At 34.9% G+C, this 17,203-nt stretch overlaps 2 pseudogenes; both read left to right on the top strand.

The window, feature by feature from the left end:
• The first annotated feature begins 8,615 nt into the window (after window positions 1-8,615).
• LOC149140184 (laccase-12-like) lies at window positions 8,616-12,331 on the top strand (annotated as a pseudogene).
• Window positions 12,332-13,021: 690 nt separating this feature from the next.
• LOC149140183 (laccase-4-like) lies at window positions 13,022-15,589 on the top strand (annotated as a pseudogene).
• The last annotated feature ends 1,614 nt before the right edge of the window (window positions 15,590-17,203 follow it).

Here is a 17,203-nt window from a genome sequence, read left to right as displayed (position 1 = left end):
TAACCACTTTCACCTCAAGCTCCGCATCTGATGGGCATTCTGGTGGTGAGTTTAAGGTTGAAGGTGCCCAACAATATTGCGAGGGTTTCCTGAGAAGACGATGAAACTCTTATCAGGTAGAGTCTCCTACTGCGCCCAATACCTTACATACATTCAAATTGGAATATGTCAGGTTAATTTCCAGTTTCTTGGGTTGAACGCAAGGTTTGCTCACAGAGTTTCCCCATTCCTTGCTCGTTAACATTATGCGAAGTAATGGTGGCCATAGCACATGAGGTATTCTCCATGCTTAGGCTCATAGAGACTATTGGTACCAATTTATCACTGATTATTTTATGTAAAAACCCTCTTTTATTCATCATTTTCCTTTATTTAGCCTTTACATTTCCTCCATATTCCTTAGAAACTAATTGATATAATGTTATTTCCATTATTTTTATCTTGGAATTAACCTTAGGAATTTTTGTGTTGAAATTGGAAATTTCTAGAAAATTACAAGTTGTTGTAACTTCCTTCAATGGCTCCATGGCTTGACATGTTGCAAGACAGATTGGAAAATTTGAGGACCTGGGGTTTGATCCTAAATGTACAAGGATGGTGGAATACCTATCCACTCTCAGATCTAAAGATCATAGGTGCTCGGTCAACACTAGTCAAACCCAACCATTTTAGTAGAAATTCCAGATTTTGTGAACAAACTTTGTTATTTTTGGGATTTTACTCAGATTGAGGATCTGAACTAATTCGACCTCCTTTGATGTAATTGTTAGGATTTGATTAGGATTATTAGGAGTATGAATAGCTTCCTCTTTTTGTGAAGATTTAGGATAAATAACTCGAAAGGAGAATTATGTAGTTTAGTAGTTGTTGATACATGAAAAACTTAGGAACACAGTTTATGTATTTTTGATTTCCAGACTTGAATATAGAGATACAGTGTTGCAGTCCATATTTATGTTTTAGATCTAGTAGTTTTCCTCATTTGAATTAGTCTAAGGTGTGCTTGAAAAGTGTGGAGGGCCCTCACTACAGAACTGGTACACTTTTCCTTGAATTCTCTTTTACAATTACATAGATAGATATGATATTTACAATTGTCATTCAATTCATATGCTGCAAGTTTATAAAATTGGAAATTTTTATTTGAAGAGATCCACAGATCTGTTGTGAAAGAGTTTTGTAAGAAAACCTCAATTGATATTCATCTCGAAATTGACAATTGTGCTTTATATTTCATGTTTTTTATCAAATAGCTTGATCTATAGTTTGTTGTTCATTGGTTATGTATTGTAGTTGCAGAGCTCAATTGGTAGCTTGTTGACTGAATCTTGTAAGAGGTTCCACTATTTTTGATATCCAAAGCTACATATTTCATTCACTTTTTTTTGTGATAAGTAATTAGGACTTTGTTTTCCATATAGACAATTAGATTTGTTTCATTTAAGTAAATGCTTAAGTGTTAAAAAAACAAAGAGAAACCTCTTGTAAAAGAGCATTGTTGATTTTTCCACATTAAGCTATCATTTAGAAACTAAATCCTTCTAGATCTATATATATTAGATAGCGCCTCTAAGTGTACCTCCTCGAGTTGACAGAGAAATTGAAGCCTGATTTACATTAGTAAGTAAGGCCCAACAAATACACAAACTCCGAGATTGCATAAAAGGGTTTGAATTAACCATTTTCTTATGACATCGCAGTAACTATGGTGCCACCGAATTTAAAGACAGCGCCCCAGGTTGCAGAATGAGTCTTTGTCTTTCTTTATTTTACATTTTGTTTAAATAAATGCCTCTCATTAATTGACTTGTTTATGGTTCAATGTTCAACACGTGAGATTTCCTCTAGGACCTCCACCCTCATGGTATGCATGTGGGTTGAGAGTAGTCTACTTCTAGTTCCAAGTCTCCTTCTTAGGTTGGTTCCCTGCTTCTTAATAGGGCTACATCCCTCCAATTGCAAATTCGTTGTTTTCCATGTGGAACTGTAGTACTGTTTGAGCAATCATCCTCTGTTCCTCACGGTCATGGTTAGCTTATTTCAATATGGTGAAACCCTCTTGATACCGTCCAGGTGCCCGGTCAGTGTTTGATGGTTTTATTCCACTACAATCAATATAAACTCATCAACAAATTCTGTAATTAGAATGTGATTTTTTTTTTATATCTCACTGTTCAAATTATATAAATCGTTATATGGCTTGAGGATTTTCCTTTATATTTCACTATTTAAATTTTATCATTTTGTTATATGATTTGAGGATTTTCCTGTACAATTTAAGGATTTTCTTGTACCTTAGATTCATTTTGTAAAAATTATCAAGCATTTCCTTGAGGGTGTCATTCAATATTTTAATGTTTTGTTGTTGTGTTGGATAGGAACCTCCACTTGGAAACAACGATCAATCCAACGATTAATGCTCTCTCTCAAAAATCGTGAGCCTTCTATTCTAGGTACATTTCCTCTCAGAAACCCCATCCATTTCATTTCAACAATCCCAGGTCTAGGTCTTCTTGTATTAGTTTCTACAATCCCATGTCCAGCTTTGTTTTTGTTAATGGAAGCAAACTGATGTCCAACCTTGTAATGATGGGAAGGGGCAGGGTATGTAAAAGCTCCTCTGCCTCATTTTATATATTGGTTTTGTTGTTTTCATTATGTCGTTTTCTAGAGAACCTAGGGCTGGATATAATAGAAGATTATGTGTTATAGAACACCTAGGGTTGGATATAATAGAAATAGGTAATTCAGAACTGCACACACATAGAGAAATGGTTGCAAATAGAGGTAACAAAATGATAGAGCTACAGAAAAATCTTACCAAAAATAGGCGATGTAATGGGTAACGATCAACATGGAATTTTAGACCTAGCAACGTATATGTGATAGACTCTATACAACGCTGAAGGCTATGGCCAGTACCACAAATTCATGGCTTTGATACTGTTATTGTACTCATGAGAATTTAATTTTAATTGTTAATAATTTATTCTTTGCCATTCAATTTCACCTTTTATTTGAATTTTCCATCATTTCGTACAACTTAGGTGGCTTTGATTCCTTTTCTTGATTCAAACTCTCTCTTGAACATGAGGTTCCTTTGTTCATTTAAACTCTCCTCAAACTCATTTCTTAAATGTCAATTGCTATTTTTATAAGGGTAATTCATATGTAAAGGTACTTCTATGTTAGTATGCCTAGAAAAATGTGCACATGGTTATCCAAATAAAATCAATTATTTAATCAAGCTAATTCCTTTGAATATTTTGGATACATAATTGGCTTATAAATATATTTTTTCCTTTTGCTATGTTTGAGAGTTAGACCAAAATGTTTGAATTGTGATGTGAATGGTAGAAGGACCTAATTTGGAAACTTTATGTTAATGTCATTAATGCCAAATGGAAGAAGGTTTCAAAGAGGAAGGTACGAAAATGCCCAAATTCCAAAATTGAGCCCAATTTGGAAATTTGTAGAAAGTTTGGCTATGAAGGAATGAAGGATCCTCAATTCAAAGATTAGGCTTGATGTAGAAATCAAGGTATAGAGGAGGAACAATGTTTGAAAGGAGAAAAAAAAAAAAAATTGAAAAATGTATCTTGAAAGCAAAAGAAGAAAATAAGAAACATAACTCTAAATTTAAAATATAACTCAAATATAATTGCTAGTAACAAGGGCCCTAATTTGGGAATTTAGCTTGATTTGGAAATATAAAAGGACCAAAATGAAGAAGGGGGATTGATTTTCAAATTGGGCCTAATTTTGAAATAGGGTGGTGAATAAGGGAAGAAAAGATCTTATTTGGAAATTAGTTGTGGTTTCCAAATTGGATCAAGGAAAATTTCAATAAGTCCAATGTTTGAAAGCAAGTAATGAACATTTAAATAAGTGTAAAAGATTGAAGAAAAGAGTTTGAGGAGAGGAGAGAAATTTAAGGAGTTTATGGACATGAAAGAAGGACCAAATTTGAGAATCAAGTTTTATAAGGAGATCAAATAATGCTATGATGGTAAAGGAAAATAAGGGTCCCAATTTGATAATTATGGATCAAGTTCAAAAAAACATGAATAGAAGAAGCCTAATTTCAATATAATGTTTGATATAAAATAATTACAACAAAGGAAATTGAATTTAAAGGGATGAAACAAAATCTCATTTTATGAATAAATAACAAGGAAAGAAACAAATCAAAATTAATTAAGTAAAACATGAAAGTTCGTCTAACTTAACTATAAAGACAAATAATCAAGGTGCAAGGTGCGACAAACTAAGCTCAATATAAGTTAAAAAAATCTCTTTTAGGAAATAAATTAAAAATTAGGGTCCCCAAATTTTTCCTAGTACTTAGGGGGTTTTTCAAGCTCAACATGACCTTACACTAGTTTTTTTCTTCAATCAACTTGTCTAATTAAGTGCTTCATTTGCAAGTCAATCTCTTTCATTGCTTATATTATTCATGATGAATTTATCCATTAATGAAAATAGAATTGATTTTAATTAAATTTCATTTTGACTTCTATAAAAGTGAATCATGAAAATATTAAATTCATAGACCAGGAAACACCCTCATGACATGCACTCTCCAAACTATTAAAATTAAAATAATAATAGTAAGAATATATCTATCATATATATATATATATATATATATATATATATATATATATATATAGATATATATATATATATATATATATAAATATAAATTCAATTCACAGTAATAATAAAATAAATCCAAAATATAATAAAATTCAATTCACAATAATAAAAAAATAAATGTGTATTAAAATGAAATTTATAAAGCCAAATTTCCCAGCAAATAACCATGAATATGACAACGTGATAGGGGTATTTGTCTTCCTGAAAATACATTTGTATACAACATATACCAAAGAAACACCCATTTGTGGGGAACAACACAAAACCAAATTAAAATGAAAAGAAAATGGAAGAAATTTTAAAAATAAATAAATAAAATGAGGAAGAAAAATAACCTGTAATGGCAGAAGGGATATGCAGAGGGCACACAAGGTGTGCAGGTCACGAGGCTGGGTGAGTGGAAATAAATGAAGAGTTGCACAATAATTTTGTATGTGCATAGATACGGACCTAGACATAGATATTTGAGGGATTCTGAATGGCGGCCATGCCCTCCATGGGATTCATAGACCTTTGAAGGATTTGAACCTTCACCCTATGGTAGCCACGAACTCCTCAGATCTAGGGGGTTTTCAACAAGAATAACATGGTTTTCAAAGTCAGCATGCAATTAAGGGAATTAGAAGGGGTGTTGTTTAGTTTGGGTCATATTTGCAACTCATTGGTGAGTAGTGCTGCTTTTATTGAAGCACTCCATTTTTGGGATTCAAACGTGCTGGTTCAGAGAAAATGGAATTTTCATGCCGTAAAGTACATTATATCTATGGGTTCCAAGTGGCTGCTTTGGTTGCACATCATGGGGTTTGTAACACATCATGGGGTTTGAAAACTGTGATGTGTGTTTAAGAAGAAGAATACTAGAGGAACAGGACGAGGTTTGTCTTGATGCAACGTAGATTGTTTTATTCTTCACACAAAATTATGCGGAGAACTAGTCAGGGTTTTTTTATGTGCAACTTTTATTATTTCTTTTAATAGATTTGAGCCAAAGACTCACTCATTAAAGATAAAATACTAGAAAGGAAAGCCTTTCTATTTATATATTTGTTCATTTTTAAGTTCAAATTCTATGCTTTCAAGGATTTTTTTGGGGGTTTTGGGGTTTGTCGGAGGAGGGCTTTTGGAGTGCATTTTGTAATTATTTTGATGGGGTTCTTGTGTGATGAACCCTCCACGAGGGTTGCAGATTGTGTAGAGATCTATGTGGAGAATGGGGCAACCTTCAATAGCCAATCTTTATTTATGTCGTCTCAGTGGTTGATAGCACCCACTGACATTGGCCAAGTCATTGAGGGTAGGAACAGAAACAAGGGGGATTATAGGAATAAATTGAGAGGAAAATAGAACAATGGTGTTGACGCATCTCCATTGCTTTCAAATGAAGCCAAAAAGGAAAGATGTTATCAACACCATCAACATCAGTAGCATCATCCTTTTCGTTCTCAACATTTGCAGCCACAAAGGAAATTCATTCCCAACACCAATTCTAATCCCAGGCTTGGGAATCCCCCAGGCACATTGAAGTCGAGCAAGCTACTGCAACATGCTGGCCTGACTTACTATTGTTGGTGGTTAGATCAAAGTCTGGTTCCTGCATCTGGTCGATTATTTTGAGAAGATTGATAAGGTCAGTAGGCTTGTTGTATCTCTTTTTATGCAATCACTATAAGCAGAATGATTTACTCTTTACATAGTAGGATAAAATATTGAAGGAAAATATGCATGTTACAATACAAACCTACAAAATTAGAGGTTGATTTGAGATTTAATGTTTTTATATCATGACTTCAATTAAGCATAGCATGTTAACATAAATTACTCCAATGTGGTTCTATCCCTCACCCATCCGCTAGTGGCAATCGAAAAAATGTGGATATAGATAGATTCATCAGGTCGTTATAAGGCCCTATAAATAAAAAAAAGGGTTGGTGGGCGGGGCGGCCTTTGGCTCTAATGGCCAAGAATGGTTGTGGTGAGAGGAGTGGTAGATTCATGAGGTAGGGGAAGGGCAGTGGAAGAAAAGATGAGCAGAGATTTCTCTGTCCTAGCCTACTATATGGTATGGCCAATTCTATAAAACATATCTTTTCTGACTGGTTGAATTATTTGATCTTTTAGTCCATCTACATGGACAAAAGAATTGCAAGAGTGAAGTAACCTTTGAAAATTACCACAATTTTAGTGAAGACACTTGCTTTAATGTGTGGGTAATTTTTTTTCAAAATTGGTAAAATTTATATTCACTTGTACCTACTACATGCTTTATAGTTCATGTAAAACATGGTAAAATTGAGTCAAATTTATTTTTACTTATCAAATATTCCTATTAAATATTTTAAATTTATGTATTTTTACTCATTCTGCATGGATTAAAAATGTTTTGAATGTTTGATGATTACTCAAAAACCTAAATTAGCATATCTTTCTTTTCTTTTCTCAATGTTATCAATGTTTTTACTAACATCATTTGTTGGCTGGAGGAAACCTTACAACAATAGTGATGATAGATTAAAGAAATTAAATTGTCAGATGTTGACTAGAACTGCAAATGAGCAAGGAGATTTGCAACCTTTGATCCATGCTCCACTTAATTCAAATTTTCTTATAACTTGTAAGAGGAATGACCAATTAAAGTTTTTATAATTTCCAACCAAATTACTTTTATGGTTATGAAGTGTTGTGGGTGGCCTTTTAAGATTTGTTGATTGTAAAATGCCATGTCTAATACGTTCATTTTTAACATTTTGCTATCTTTGCCTACCCTGTATAACTTTATAGCCTGCATTGGATAAAGAAATGGACATAAAAGTACTTGTCCCAAAGAAAACAAGCTTTAAATGGAAGGAAATCAACTGATAGAAACAGGAGTGGTCGGGCCAACTATGGGCAAGAAATATGGGGTACACATTTATAGGAAATAGCAAGGAATTGAATAAATGTTAGGAAATAAGAAAGCAAATCACATGAAATGTTATAAAGAATATTTTGTTTTATATACTTTTCATTTATACAAGGAAATATACAAGTTGATGATAGATCATTCATGGCCAAACTTCACATCAAATATTGAATGTTAATTAAATAATAAAGTTGGAAACTATATCAAGGTGTTATCTTATAAGGATAAAAAAATTCTTAATTTGATGATGATGTTAAGAAGTAACTAGCAAGTAACGCCTAGTTTATTTTTACTAGGCAGTCTAAATCATGAGTGGATGGAAAAAAATCCTCCCAATCAAATTTAAATGCCAAGAATGAAAAAAGGTCCCCCAATTTTTAATCAAGATTTTGTCAACACTGTGACTTCATTGAGTAGTTTGTTGAATTGAAATTTTTAACATCAGTACTTTTTAATAAAAAGAGATAGGGATAGTTATATTAATGAAAAATGAAAAATTATAAAATGGGAGAGTCTAATAAATACCTTGTTGCTAATACAAACATCATGTGTGGCCTTGACATGATTGAAAGAATTGTTAATTAGAAAGGAGACAATTTTTCATCGACAAGGACAACTTTTTCATGGTGCTCCTCAGCGAGCTTATGGTCCTGTGATTAACATATATTAACTCATATATAGGACCTCATGCAATTCCAGAAAAGCATGGATGTCTTAACCCTACATTAAGTCCTTTGATTCCACACTAATCTCCATTGAACTTAATTACATCCATTCGTTCTTACAGTGAACAATTCTTTTACTTGAGTTGGTACACCTGCACAGAAGCAATTAGGCAATGGTTTTCTTTGTGAAATGTCCATGGTTATTTGTGAGTGCGTGTTCTTATTGTTTACTCCACCAATTCACCACCAAATTATATGTCACAATCTTCAATCTTCAGGGGCAATCTTCAGGACAATCTTGGTACATGTATAAATGCCAAGGCTTCCCAGCTAATCACAGTGATATTCAAGCTAAGGTTTCATAGTTTATAAGTTAAGTTAGCAGGAGGAAAATGTTGAACTCAAAGACATTGTTTTGCCCTTGCCCTTCCCAGGCAGCAGTTGTGAAGTACTTCTTAATTGTCATCCTACTGGTCATCATTCAGAACCTGGATATAGCAGTGGAAAAGCACTGGCAGACAACTAGGTGGGCAATCTTGGTACATTTATAAATGACAAGGCTTCCCAGCTGATCACAGCGATATTCAAGCTAAGGTTTCATAGTTTATAAGTTAAGTTAGCAAGAGGAAATTTTTGAACTCAAAGACATTGTTCCACCCTTGCCCTTCCCGGGCAGCAGCTGTGAAGTACTTCTTAATTGTCATCCTGTTGGTCATCATTCAGAACCTGGATATAGCAGCAGGAAAGCACTGGCAGACAACCAGGAATTACAAGTTCAATGTAACCATATAGAGTGAAAATAATTTATACTATGTTGGTGTTTACTGGGGTGTTTAGGTGTTTGATTATATTAACCTAACTATACATGCATTGGGTTGTAGGTTGTAATGTGACATGTCTTTAGGTGAGAAAATTTTCACTGAGTATAACTTGTATACTCCAGTGGCAATTGATCTTGGTCTCTATTGACAACAGAGGAGAGCTTTGGATAACTCGACATTGTGAAACCAGGTCTCTTATTTTGTGTGAGGAGTCAAGACTAGCTAGTTTTTATAGGTGCTTAACAATTTCTAACTTTTTTCATGGATTGTACACAAGGACAGAACAGGGAATGATAATTTTTTATTGGGAGAAACATATTAACAACCATGTGCAATTGCATGTTTTTTTCTCTCTGGAAATCATTGTTGCAGACTTCTCACAGAAATCTATTTGTGGCCATGAGAGTCTTGGGGGATAGGGCGATGATTTTGGCAGCTAGGTCTGCAAAACCACATAGTTTACAAACATTATCATATCAAAAACCAGTTATACATTGAGACCAGCTATAGTCTCTCTCTCGATCAATGAACTCAACTATGAAATTATAGTAATACATGGCGATGGCAGTTAATTAGAAAGGAGACAGTTTTTCATGGACAAGGACATTTTTTTCATGGTGGTCCTCAACGAGCTTATGATCCTGTGATTAACATATCTTAACTCATATATAGGACCTCATGCCATGCCAGAAAAGCATGGATGTCCTAACCCTATATTACGTCTTTCGATTTCACAGTAATCTCCATTGAACTTAATTGCATCCATTTGTTCTTACAGTGAATAATTCTTTTAGCTGAGTCAGTACACCTACACAGAAGCAATTAGGCAAGGGTTTTCTTTGTGCAATGTCCATGGTTGTTTGTGAGTGCATGTTCTTATTTTTTACTCCACTAATTCACCACCAAATTATACCCCACAACCTTAAATCTTCGGGGGCAGTCTTCAGGGAAATCTTGGTACATGTATAAATGGCAAGGCTTCCCAGCTGATCACAATGATATTCAAGCTAAGATTTCATAGTTTATAAGTTAAGTTAGAAAATTTTGAACATAAAGACATTTTTCTACTCTTGTCCTTCTCGAGCAGCAGCTATGAAGTACTTCTTAATTTTCATCCTGTTAGTCATCATTCATAACCTAGATATAGCAGCAAGAAAGCACTGGTAGACAACCAGGCATTACAAGTTCAATGTAACCATATAGAGTGCAAATAATTTATACTATGTTGGTGTTTACTGGGGTGTTCAAGTGCTTGACTATATTAACCTAACTATACATGCATTGGATTTCAAGGGAGACTAAGTAATGTGATACGTCTTTAGGTGAGAACATTTTCACTGAGTATAACCTGTATACTCATGTGGCAATTGATCTTGGTCTCTACTGACACTAGAGGAGAGCTTTGGAGAACTGGTCATTGTGAAAACAGGTCTCTTCTTTTGTGTACTGAATAGTTGTATATATCATGTATATTGTTTTTGCATGCATGCATGGGATTCGACAGCTGAGGTCTAGATGGGTAGATGGTCCTGGTTATATCACCCAATGTCCAATTCAAACTGGAATGAGTTACGTTTATAACTTCACCATCACAGGACAGAGAGGAACTCTATGGTGGCACACACACATTTCTTGGTTAAGAGCTAGTGTACATGGTTCCATCATTATATATCCTAAGCCACACACTCCCTACCCATTTCCCAAGCCATCCAAAGAAGTCCCCATTATTCTAGGTAAGTTCATATATCTTAATACCTTTTGTGGATAATCTGGACCTTGTAACAATGGCCAGAGAGCATACCAGATGGAATTTAATGGTTTTACACACACCACCTTGCAGGAGAATGGTGGAATGCAGATACTGAAAAGGTTATTCAGTAGGCCCTCCAAACAGGAGGAGGTCCAAATGTGTCAGATGCCTACACTATAAATGGATTTCCTGGACCACTTTACAACTGCTCCAATGGTAATGATAATTGTATTTAATTTTTTTATTTATTTGATATATTGGCTACAAAAAGAGGATCTCACTCATTTACTAACCATGGCATTCTATGTAGATACATTTGTTCTAAATGTCAATCTTGGGAAGACATATCTCCTTCGAATCATCAATGTTGCCCTCAATGATGAGCTCTTCCTTGCCATTGCAAATCACAGCATGACTGTGGTGGAAGTAGATGCAGTTTATGTGAAGCCTTTCTAGATAGACACTCTTGTTATAACACCCGACCAAACCACCAATGTGTTATTCACTACTAATGCTACTGTTAATGTTGGAGGAGTTAACCAATTTTACATAGCAGCTCGCCCATTTGTTACAGGTGGTGGAACATTTGATAACTCCACTATTGCAGGAATTGTGAGCTACAACATTTCCAACTCTAATACCTCTTCCATCGTTATGATGCCTAAACTCCCTACCCTTAATGACACTTCCTTTGCAGCCAACTTTAGTGCAAAACTTAGAAGCTTGGCTAACTCACAATTCCCTGCACTGGTTCCTCAAATAGTGGACAAGAAATTTTTCTTTACAGTTGGTCTGGGATTGAATCCTTGTCCAAAGGGGATGGGAAATTCCACATGCCAGGCACCCAATGGAACAAGATTCACTGCCTCTGTCAACAACATTTCTTTTGTTCTCCCAAACACTGCTCTTCTTCAATCCCACTATTTCAAGTAGATGAAAGGAGTCTATAAGACCAATTTTCCAGACAATCCTCCATTCCCATTCAATTACACTGGCACTCCACCCAATAATACACAGGCTGTGAATGGGACTAGAGTAAAATTCCTTCCCTTCAACACAACTATTCAATTAATTCTTCAAGACACCAGCATCTTCAGCACAGACAGCCATCCTGTCCATCTCCATGGTTTCAATTTCTTTGTGGTGGGCCAAGGTGTTGGAAACTACAATGAATCAACAGATGCACCCAACTTTAACCTCATTGACCCTGTTGAGAGAAACATTGTGGGAGTTCCCAAAGGAGGTTGGGCTGCTATCAGATTCCATGTAAACAATCCAGGTAATACCTACAAAATATTCACACAATCTCATCTCATTTCCCATTCAACTTTGCATTAAATCATATCATTGCATAGATGAAAATTATAATAATGTTTGTTTACTCAATATCCATGGAATATATGCAGGGGTGTGGTTCATGCACTGTCATTTGGAGGTTCACACATCGTGGGGACTGAAAATGGCATGGGTAGTAAAGAATGGAAAAGGGCCCCTTCAAACTCTCCCGCCTCCCCCCTCCGACCTCCCTCCTTGTTGATCCCCTTCCTTCTCTCCAATGCCCACCATCACTTTCATTTCCTTCCTGTTTCATTTGTTTTAGATGTTGACATTGGGTTTTTGTTAGGAAGATTTCACAATAAGCATGTTGCCACCTTTCGGTCTCTCTGCTCAAGCAGCCTTTTCATCCAACGAAAAAGGAAACCAATCAAAATGAAGAAGAATTGTATTGAATCACTGTACAGACAAGTGCTTGGTACATAATAAAAGAGTTTTGGGTTCTTCTATGTATGATCTATGACTTGAAGATTTCACTTCCTGTTAGAGTGATTAGCTTTTAAAAGCATGCCTTAAGACAAAGGTAATGTAAGGAAGTTGTATAACTTTGATTTAATGGTGAAGTTGATTTGGTTATAGTTAGATCACCTAACATATCACTTTTTTTTTCATTTATGCTCTTCATCCATATGTGCTACCGACTTACGGGAGACAATTTTTTCATGGTGGTCCTCAGCGAGCTTATGATCCTATGATTAACATATCTTAACTCATATATAGGACCTCGTTCCATGCCATAAAACCATGGATGTCCTAACCCTACATTGTCTTTCGATTTCACACTAATATCCATTGAACTTAATTACATCCATTCATTCTTACAGTGAACAATTCTTTTAGCTAAGTTGGTACACCTGCACAGAAGAAAGTAGGCAATATTTTTCTTTGTGCAATGTCCAAGGTTGTTTGTGAGTGCGTATTCTTATTTTTTACTCCACCAATTCACCACCAAATTATACCCCACAACATTCAATCTTCAGGGCAATCTTGGTACATGTATAGATGCCAAGGCTTCCTAGCTGATCACAGCGATATTCAAGCTAAGATTTCATAGTTTATAAGTTAAGTTAACAAGAGGAAAATTTTGAACTCAAAGAAATTCTTCTATCCTTTCCCTTCTCGAGCAGCGGCTGTGAATTACTTCTTAATTTTCATCCTACTGGTCATCATTCAGAACCTGGATATAGCATCGGGAAAACATTGGCAGACAACTAGGCATTACAACTTCAATGTAACCATATAGAGTTAAAATCATTTATACTATGTTGGTGTTTATTGTGGTGTTCGAGTTTTTGATTATATTAACCTAACTATACATGCATTGGGTTGCAGGTGAGGCTAAGTAATGTGACACGTCTTTGCAACACAAAACCTTTGATCACAATGAATGGACAGTATCCAGGACCTACAATTTTTTCTCAGGAGGGAGATCAAGTAATTATAAAGCTGGTAAACCACGTTAAGGACAATGTGACTATTCATTGGTAATTATATTTATGGTTTTTTTAAATTTTAGTAAGGAGAAATTTATGATATGTATGATAAAGTAAGTGTTTTGATGATTATTATGGATTGATTTCTATATGTGATCATAGTACTTATCTAGCTTGCATGCAGCTACTAAATAGTTGTATATATCATGTATATTTTTTCTGCATGCAGGCATGGGATTCGACAGCTGAGGTCTAGATGGGCAGATGGTCCTAGTTATATCACCCAATGTCCAATTCAAACTGGAATGAGTTACGTTTATAACTTCACCATCACAGGACAGAGAGGAACTCTATGGTGGCATGCACACATTTCTTGGTTAAGAGCTAGTGTACATGGTGCCATCATTATATATCCTAAGCCACATGCTCCCTACCCATTTCCCAAGCCATCCAAAGATGTCACCATTATTCTAGGTAAGTTCATATATCTTAATACTATTTCTGGATAATCTGGACCTTGTAACAATGGTCAGAGAACATACTAGATGGAATTTAATGGTTTTACACTCACCACCTTGCAAGAGAATGGTGGAATGCAGATACTGAAAAGGTTATTCAGCAGGCCCTCCAAACAGGAGGAGGTCCAAATGTGTCAGATGCCTACACTATAAATGGGTTTTCTAGACCATTGTACAACTGCTCCAATGGTAATGATAATTGTATTAAAATTTTTCATTTATTTGATATATTGGCTACAAAAAGAGGATCTCACTTATTTACTAACCCATGGCATGCTATGTAGATAATTTTGTTCTAAATTTCAATCCCGGGAAGACATATCTCCTTCGAATCATCAATGTTTCCCTCAATGATGAGCTCTTCCTTGCCATTGCAAATCATAGCATGACTATGGTGGAAGTAGATGCAGTTTATGTGAAGCCTTTCCAGAAAAAAAATCTTGTTATAACACCCGACCAAACCACCAATGTGTTATTCACTACTAATGCTATTGTTAATGTTAGAGGAGTTAACCAATTTTATATTACAGCTCGCCCATTTGTTACAAGTGGTGGAACATTTGATAACTCCATTGTTGTGGGAATTGTGAGCTACAATGTTTCCAACTCTAATAACTCTTCCATCGTTATGATGCCTAAACTCCCTACCCTTAATGGCACTTCCTTTGTAGCCAACTTTAGTGCAAAAATAAGAAGCTTGGCTAACTAACAATTCCCTGCACTGGTTCCTCAAACAATGGATAAGAAGTTTTTTTTACAGATGGTTTGGGATTGAATCCTTGTCCAAAGGGGATGGGAAATGCCACATGCCAGGCATCCATTGGTATAAGATTCACTACCTTTGTCAACAACATTTCTTTTGTTCTCCCAAACACTGCTCTTCTTCACTCCCACTATTTCAAGTAGATGAAAGGAGTCTATAAGACCAATTTTATAGAAAATCCTCCATTCCCATTCAATTACACTAGCACTCCACCCAATAATACATAGGTTGTGCATGGGACTAGAGTAAAATTCCTTCCCTTCAACGCAAGTGTTCAATTAATTCTTCAAGACACTAGAATCTTCAGCACATACAGCCATTTTGTCAATATCCATGGTTTCAATTTCTTTGTGGTGGGCCAAGGTGTTGGAAACTACAATGAATCAATAGATGCACCAAAATTTCACCTCATTGACCCTATTGAGAGAAACATTGTGGGAGTTCCCAAAGGAGGTTGGGCCGCTATCATATTCCATGCAGACAATCCAGGTAATACCTACAAAATATTCACACAATCTCAACTCATTTCCCATTCAACTTTGCATTAACTCATATCATTGCATAAATGAAATTATAAAAATGTTTGCTTACTCAATATCCATGGAATATATGTAGGGGTGTGGTTCATGCACTTCCATTTGGAGGTTCACACATCGTGGGGACTGAAAATGGCGTGGGTAGTAAAGAACAGAAAAGGGCCCCTTCAAACTCTCTTGCCCCCCCCGTCTGACCTCCTTCCTTGCTGATCCCCTTCCTTCTCTTCGGTGCCCACCATCACTTTCATTTTCTTCCTATTTCATTTGTTTTAGATGTTGATGTTGGGTTTTTGTTAGGAATATTTCACAATAAGCATGTTGCCACCTTTCGGTCTCTATGCTCAAGCAACCTTTTCATCCAAGGAAAAAGGAAACCAATAAAAATGAAGAAGAATTGTATTGAATCACTGTAAAAACAAGTGCTTGGTACATAATAAAAGATTTTTGGGTTCTTTATCTATGACTTGAAGATTTCATTTCCCATTAGAGTGATTAGCTTTTAAAAGCATGCCTTAAGACAAAGGTACAAAGGTACAAAGGTAATGTAAGGCAGTTGTATAACTTTGATTTAATGGTGAAATCGATTTGGTTAAAGTTAGATCACCTAACATACCACTTTTTTTTCATTTATGATCTTCATCCATATGTGGTATAGACTTACAGCGTTCCTTTGCAGCATTTGGTGCAAATGCTAGTTGATAGTCTATTACTAGCAACCACTTGTTATTAGGACATAATAGGCCACAACTCACTATTCAAAAAAGACACTCTACTTTCCTTATACAACATATACATCTTGTATTATTTTTGGTGTTTCCTTCCTCGACTTCGGGTTTTCAAAATTGGAACAGGGTTCTCTAAAACCATTGATGGTTTTGTTATTGGGCCCACCTATCCTTTATCACCGTTTTCATTTCCAAGATTGCTTATCCTTTTGCATGTATTTCAACTGTATATATATATATATATATATATATATATATATATATATATATATATATATATATATATATATATATATATATATATATATATATATATATATATTCGAAGGGTCAAAAAACCCTGAAACACTATCAACGTGCCCTTGCACATTTTGGTGAAAATGCTAGTAACTTAATATTTGTTGAATGTTCTTTTTTCTCCCGATTCTAAAGATCCACTTACACACTTACATAGTTACTATAAATGTAGTTTTCAGGATTGCCATAACTCTTCACATAATTCTTTAAAGTGTGCTAGCTCAATGGAAGAGTGCTTGCCTTACAAGCAGGAGGTTGGTGGTTCGATTCCATTGTGTGCTAACATGAATTAATAAATGATTTTGTAGTTTATTTTTAATCAAATATATTTTATATCGATTTATTTCAATGGTGAGATATTTCTGGATTCATTGTTTTATATTGTCTCTAGAGAGACAAAAGTGATCTTTAAATAAAATATTTATTGTCTCTAGAGAGACAATAGCTAGTATTAAAGACATATTGTCTCTAATCCAAGTGTTGTCTCTAGAGAGATAAAAATGAAATTGTCTCCTAAGAGACAATGATGCTTGTGTTATATATTGTCTTTATAAAGACAATTTTTTAAGCCAATAATCTTTAAGACATAATTTTTTAGACACCTGCTTAAAGACAATATTTAAGACAATACACAAGTTTTTTTTTGTCTCAAGTTAAGATAATTTACCCAAAAATTGTCTTAAATATTGTCTTAAAACCCCCCTTTATGTAGTAGTGATTAGTACATAAAGTAACTTTAGTAGAGGAATAGTAAGTTACATAACCATTAACGACCACTTTGGTAGTATATTAACATAAATTG

Source organism: Pinus tabuliformis, chromosome X (genome assembly GCF_031772625.1).
Source record: "Pinus tabuliformis cultivar Carrire ecotype Pingquan chromosome X, CPIR1, whole genome shotgun sequence".
Taxonomy (NCBI): domain Eukaryota; kingdom Viridiplantae; phylum Streptophyta; class Pinopsida; order Pinales; family Pinaceae; genus Pinus; species Pinus tabuliformis.
Note: the sequence above shows the minus strand (reverse complement) of the source record. Positions and strands in the feature narration are given on the sequence as shown.